Source organism: Panthera pardus, unplaced genomic scaffold (assembly GCF_024362965.1).
Source record: "Panthera pardus isolate Hobbes unplaced genomic scaffold, ASM2436296v1 HiC_scaffold_22, whole genome shotgun sequence".
NCBI lineage: Eukaryota > Metazoa > Chordata > Mammalia > Carnivora > Felidae > Panthera > Panthera pardus.
The window spans coordinates 42,629,374-42,636,505 of NW_026526788.1; the positions used below are offsets into that span (position 1 = coordinate 42,629,374).

The window sequence follows — 7,132 nt, forward strand, 5'->3', positions numbered from 1 at the left end:
ACTGAATTTAGAACCTGACTTTTGAATCAGTGTCATGGTGATTTTTAAAAACAACGAAACATGTTCGACCCCATTGCCTTCTCAAGGCTATGTTTTTCAAATGCAAGGTCTTGTGGAATGCTGGTAGATGCAGGATGGATGGTCCAAACTGCCTTTTCAATATCTTTTATTGTCCCTGACCATACACACTGTGGAGACAGTTTGAAAACCACTACTTTAAGCCATATTTGTTTCATTTCTATTTTGTCTTCTAGAGACTCTAAGTCATATAGGACCTAATATAATGTAATACAGTGTTTTTTGTTTTGGGTTTTTTTTTTGACATCTTTTATTTCCAACAGATTTTACTTCTTTATATTTAATTCTGTGTTACCTGGCATATAAACTGTTTTTCTTTTTATATCAGAATGTCATTGTAGGATGTACCTTCACCAAAAGTAATACAATCCTATTTGTTCAGTTTAACACTTTTTTGTTGGTTTGAAATTTACATTGTCTGATATGAGCACTGTGGCTCTACTTTTGTTGTCTGGTTTACCTTTGTTCAGTCTTTCACAATTAAACTTTCTGTGTTACTTTGTTTTAGATTTTCGAAGATAGGGTGTAGGTGCACTTTCATTTTGATATGAGTTAGGTAGTCGTTTTGTTTTACAAGGGTATTTAACTGATTTACAGTTATTGTCAAACTGCCATTTTAATCTCATTTCTTCATCTTGTTTTTTGTTTTGCCAAAAACTTACTCATATCTCTGATGTGGAGAACAAAGACGAAAGAAAAATTTTAAACTTCCCTACAATTTACAGCCCATTGATAAGTCCTTGAGACAGACAGAGTGACCTTCTTCCAGGAACTCAACTGCTTTGATATTAATACTTTGCTAAGGGCAAAAAGCAACCTTAGCTTGACCTTATCATAACCTCCAGGATCCTGTAAGTCTTCTTTAATATACAAAAAAATCCCTTTGAAAACTTTCTTTATCTCTACCCCCCAAGGTATATGTTAGCAATCATCCTCTAAGCATATGGCCCATTGATGTACACCTGAAGGGTCTCATGACTAAGGTTTTACTACACAGTAGTAAATGACCTTATCCTAACAACAGCTAGCCCCTCAATGTCCTGGAAATCTTGCTTCCAAATTCCTTAGGAATTTATGCTATCCCTAACCCCCTCCCAATTTAAAAGTATATGATCAGGGGCGCCTGGGTGGCTCAGTCGGTTAGGCGGCCGACTTCGGCTCAGGTCATGATCTCGCGGTCCATGAGTTCGAGCCCCGCGTCGGGCTCTGTGCTGACAGCTCAGAGCCTGGAGCCTGTTTCAGATTCTGTGTCTCCCTCTCTCTGACCCTCCCCCGTTCATGCTCTGTCTCTCTCTGTCTCAAAACTAAACATTAAAAAAAAATTAAAAAAAAAAATAAAAGTATATGATCAGCCACTCCTCACAACCTCAGTGCAGCTCTTTCTGTCCACAGGTCCTGTCTCTGTGCTTTAATAAAATCACCCTTTTTGCACCAAAGATGCCTCAAGAATTCTTTCTTGACCATTCACTCCCAAACCCCAACATTTAATATCAGCTCCCGTCAAAAATACAGAAGTAAAACCAGTTGATCATTGAAGTAGTAATTAGTAAAAGTTTATTGTGCACGCCGCAAAAAGACAGTTTGCAGACCAGGAGTACTCAAACCAAAACATGAAGTGGGGCTCAGGGGTATATTGTTATAAGAAGCTTATTTGGTGAGAAAGCACTGACTGTTTATTCTTCACAAGGGTTGTAATATTAGAATTTTCTTAAGTGATAAATAATTGGTCAGTGGTTACTTCATATCAACCTTGGGGGACAGATCAAGTTTTGCTTATGATTTCCGGAAGCAAAAGCAAGCAATGACCTAGGTCAAGTTAGTCTTGCAAAATAAGCTGACTTCAGCTCTGTTTGTATGACTAACCTGGTTTTGTCTGCTCAGGGAATTTTCAAGGCTCGTCTCTAGTTTGGTTTTCGTTTCGAGAATTCCCTCCCTTTTGGTCATTCTCTCAGCAGGTTGAGAGTATGACCAACTGGTATTATGTTATTCTCCTTACCACTGTTGATGTAATCAGGCCAAAGAATCATATATCTGCTGTTTCCATTTGTTGAGTAGTCAGGCCAGAGGGCCATGTAGTCACCGTCTTCATCATTTGTGTAGTTATTGTTGATTCCATCCAGTTGCCTAATCCTTTGTGAATACCATGTGGCATGTGAGTGGGGACTGACAGGCGTTTAAAACCTGAGAGAGTATACGATACGCTAGTGAGATTAATATGATGACTATAGGGAGAACAATAGCCACAGATTGAGAAATTCCCCAGAGCTGAGACCGTAGACACCGAGATTTAACCAGTTAAATAACTCAAATGGGTTATAGGCATAACACGATGTCTCGGCAAACACATATCCTCATGATTACTTAGGACAGGATGAATATGAGGATGTTTTATTTCAGGAGGCAGTGTTGCAGGTGAATTTTCACCTGCTTTAGGTCTCATTCTGATGTGAGCAATCAGGTAATTTAATGAGAGGCATTTCTATGGAAACAGAAGAAAAACAAAGGTTAATAGTTTAAGCAAATTATAAATTCAGTTTCTGAGTTTGGAGAGCAGCCAGTTGAGAAGATTTCTAGATGTCGGGTTCTAAGCATCTTTAGATGGAGTGAAGGCAGGCAGCGGCAATCTGACACATTCCTGGTTTGCAGTGTGAATGTCTCTGGTGAGCTCTGAGTGGCTGCATAGCAGTAGGCATGGAGATTGTCCACACATGAGCTGTTGTGCTGATTTCTTTGAAGTGTATATCAAGTTATCCAGCTTTAGTTGCATGGCTTCCAGAAAAGGGCAGTTTTAGTTGTATAGTGATTGCAAGCCAAAAGAGTGAGAGAAAATGGAAAATGTTAGTTTGGAGAGTTCTAGCCAAATGTTAGAGAAAACTTTGAAGAATTCAGGATCTAGTCCAGTTTATAGGTGGAAAACAAAATCTCAAAGACAATTAACAACACAGGAATCTGGTATCTACAAAGGTACATGACTGAAACATAATTTTTCTCTTTATAATCATCCCCATTTCTATGAAAAGAAATAGTGATTGACCATATAGGCTGTTTTAAATCTGCTTTGGGGCGCCTGGGTGGCTTAGTTGGTTAAGTATAGGCTGTTTTAAATCTGCTTTGGGGCGCCTGGGTGGCTTAGTTGGTTAAGCGTCCGACTTCAGCTCAGGTTAAGATTTCACAGTTCATGAGTTTAAGCCTTGCATGGGGCTCTGTGCTGACAGCTCAGAGCCTGGAGCCTGCTTCAGATTCTGTGTCTCCCTCCTCTCTCTGCCCCTCCTCCGCTTGCGCTCTCTCTCTCAAAAATAAATAAACACTAAGATATTAAAAACAAGTATATCTGTTTTGCTGGGACTTTTTCATAAGGAATTTCAGATTGGACTTTCAAAACCCTCTTGAAGGTAGGAAGCCAAGCCTAGGATTTACCCAGTTGGTCCCTTTACAAGGAGAAAAGATTCTTACTGAACTTATGCAAATTAATACATTGTCATGAAAAACAAGAGTATTCAGTAAGAGTTTCCAAATTCTGCAGGGGTCAGATAGGGAGCAAAAGATAAATGTTTCAACCTTTGTTGCAAATACGTACCGTCAAATTGTTCTAAGTTATTGATTAAAATAGATGAAAAAAATAATTCTTTATATCTGGAAAACAAAACAAAGAATTAGCAATAGTTTTTTTTGTGTGTGTGTGTTTTGTTTTGTTTGTTTTGTTTGCTTGTTTTCCCCTCCTTCAGAGTTTCTTATCCTCATGGAGCTCAGTACATATCTGTGGAAAGGTTCTCATCACAGAGAACTGGCAATTGTTTTAAATGAAGTAATAAAAATTATAATCATCTTCATCAGTTCATTCAGTGTTACACACTTAATTATTGTTTTGCTTCATCTTGGGTTAGCAGCTTTATGAATCAATCAGTTTTCCATTGAAGTTTTAAAGTTCTTACTCAGTTTAATGTTATAGTCTTAAAGTCACCAGAGACCTGCATTTTAAATTACTTGTTAGGGTCCTTTCTGTGAATCTCTTTGAGGATAAAACACTTTTGTTTGTAATTGATCAGAATGCTGTTAGAGAAGAATTGAGAGTAAAAAATAATTGTGAATGACAAAAACCTTAAAAATAGCCATGGTTAAAGATCCAAACCAAGATGCAATTGACTTAGTTATCCATTCAACCAAAGTGACAATTAAAAGACTTCAAAGGCAAGTAAAACCTTGGCTCTAATAGAGATGACTCCGTTATTTTTTGAAGTAACCAAAGACTTGAAAGAGACAATGTAGGGGCGCCTGGGTGGCTCAGTCGGTTGAGCGTCCGACTTCGGCTCAGGGCACGATCTCGCGGTCAGTGAGTTCGAGCCCCGCGTCGGGCTCTGGGCTGATGGCTCAGAGCCTGGAGCCTGCTTCCCATTCTGTGTCTCCCTTTCTCTCTGCCCCTCCCCCGTTCATGCCTTGTCTCTCTCTGTCTCAAAAATAAATAAACGTTAAAGAAAAAAAATTAAAAAAAAAATAAAAAAGAAAGAGACAATGTAAAGCACAGGAAATAATTTCATAAGACACAGAATCTTTATTTCCTAGGCAGATTACATTATAGGTAAAGAAACTTTGTTTATAATTCCTTATAAAAAGCAAACCACCAATCTAAAAAACTAAAACACACATCCTTTTAACAGAGAGAAAACCAAGTTCTAACACTGCATCAGTATACTTTTGATATTAAAATTGTCTCTTTTTAAAAAATAAATCCATTCCAACTTAGCTTCACCACGCATAAAATTCCTTTCAGAAGATTCATTTTCCATAAACCTTTTACAACTTCCTATATCCATTTAGGTTTTGTCCTTTTTCCTTTCTTAATTTCAAACAATCATTTATATCTTTCCTTACCCAACCCCCCTCCTCCCACACCGTATTCTATTTTCCTTACTTAGTTTTCATACAGAGTCATTTTTTAACCCTTTTTTTTTAGACCTAGTAGTTTTATTTTTACATATCAGTTATAAATTTTTACTATTGGTAATCTTTGCTTTCCAGTGAAAACTAGGAATTAGGCAATAGTGAACTATCATATTTAGTATCCTGTAGTAGATTAGCAATTTTAAATATATTTCATAATTCCTAGAAGTATTTTCTTCCTTGTAGTAAGTATTTCAGTGTGGCACAGAACATGTTTATCAATACTCAAATACCTTTTGTCTCTGTAAAAAATTAAAAAGCCCAAAGTAGATAAACTTATGCTTAGCATTTAATGTTTATTTTGTTTGGAGATGATTTAGAAATTCAATGAATATCCATGGACTTCGTGTAAACTTTTATCTTACTTACATTTATTTAAATTACTTTCTTTAAACAAGTACCAGCACCTGCTTACTCACCAGCCTGAGTCATTGGCGGGTTTCTTTGGATCTCACTTCTGATCCTGTGGAATGTCAAAAGTTCAGAAATAACAGAAGTGAAACAGATGAATCACCAAAGCAGTAATTAGTAAAAGTGTATTGTGCTCACCCAACAAGACAGTTGGCAGAATGGAAGCACTTAAACCAAAATATGAAGCGAGGCTCAGGGGTGCATTGTTATAAAGAAGCGTATGTAGCGAGAAAGCAGTGACTATTCTTCATGGTGATTGGTTAGAATATTGGAATTTCTTTAAATGATAGGGAATTGGTCAGTGGTTCCTTCATATAACCTTGGGAAGCAGTTCAAGTTTTGCTTATGATTTCTAGAAGCAAAAGCAAGAAGTGACCCGGGTCAAGTTAGTCTTAACAAAATAAGCTGACTTCAGCTTTGTTTACCCGACCAAACTGGTTTTATCTGCTCAAGGAATTTTCAAGGTTGGTCTCAGCTTGTTTTTGATTTTAACACTCCTATTTCCAATCCTTCCGATCCTATGTGTACTGTTTTATTTAAAATTTTCTTTCTCTTATAATGATTCATACAACATGGTTTAAATTCTATGAATAACTACATTTAATTAAAAATACCTCATTATTAGGGGAGTCTGAGTGGTTCAGTTGGTAAAGCTCTGCTCATGATCTCACAGTTGTGAGTTTGAGCCCTGCATTGGGCTCTGTGCTGACAGCTCGGAGCCTGGAGCCTGTTTCAGATTCTGTCTCCCTCTCTTTTAGCCCCTCGCCTGCTCACTCTGTCTCTCTCTCTCAAAAATGAATAAACATTTTAAAAAAGATTATCATTATTAGTTTTGTTAATTTTTATCTTTTTTTTAGAATAAATTCTGATCTTCATTTTATTCACTTAAAAAATTTATTTACTTATTTAAGTAATCTTTACACCCAATGTGGGGCTTGGAACTCATGACCCCAGGTCAAGGGTCATATTCTTTACTGAGTGAGGCAGCCAGACGCCCCTCATTTTATTCTTTTAACCATATTTACAACAAGTATTTATGCAAAGCTATGATTATGGAATTTCATTGCTCACTACCAATATTTTGTATTTTAGTTTATCTAGTTTTAAATTTATTAGTGTGATTTTTTAAATAATTTATTTATTTTTAAATTTATATCCAAGTTAGTTATCATATAATGCAACAATGATTTCAGGAGTAGATTCCTTAATGCCCATTACCCATTTAACTCATCCCGCCCCACAACCCCTCCAGCAACTCTCTACTTGTTCTCTATACTTAAGAGTTTCTTATGTTTTGTCCCCCTCCATGTTTTTATATTATTTTTGCTTCCATTCCCTTATGTTCATCTGTTTTGTATCTTAAAGTCATCATATGCGTGAAGTCATATATTTGTCTTTCTCTGACTGACTAATTTTGCTCAGCGTGATACCCTCTAGTTCTATCCACACAGTTGCAAATGGCAATATTTCATTCTTTTTGATTGCTGAGTAATACTCCATATATATATATATATATATATATATATATATATATATATATATACATATACATCTTCTTTATCCATTCATCTGTTGATGGACATTTGGGCTCTTTCCATACTTTGGCTATTGTCGGTAGTGCTGCTATAAACGTTGGGGTGCATGTGCTCCTTCAAAACAACACACCTGTATCCCTTGGATAAATACCCAGTAGCGCAATTGCCGG

General features: G+C 36.7%; 1 long non-coding RNA gene across 1 annotated transcript; it reads right to left on the reverse strand.

The window, feature by feature from the left end:
* Window positions 1-1,609: 1,609 nt before the first annotated feature.
* On the reverse strand, window positions 1,610-5,586 carry LOC109264511 (uncharacterized). Its single transcript, XR_002078761.2, has 2 exons — window positions 5,436-5,586; window positions 1,610-2,847 (listed from the first exon to the last, which is right to left on the reverse strand). It is a non-coding gene; the product is annotated as an uncharacterized LOC109264511 (long non-coding RNA).
* Window positions 5,587-7,132: the final 1,546 nt, after the last annotated feature.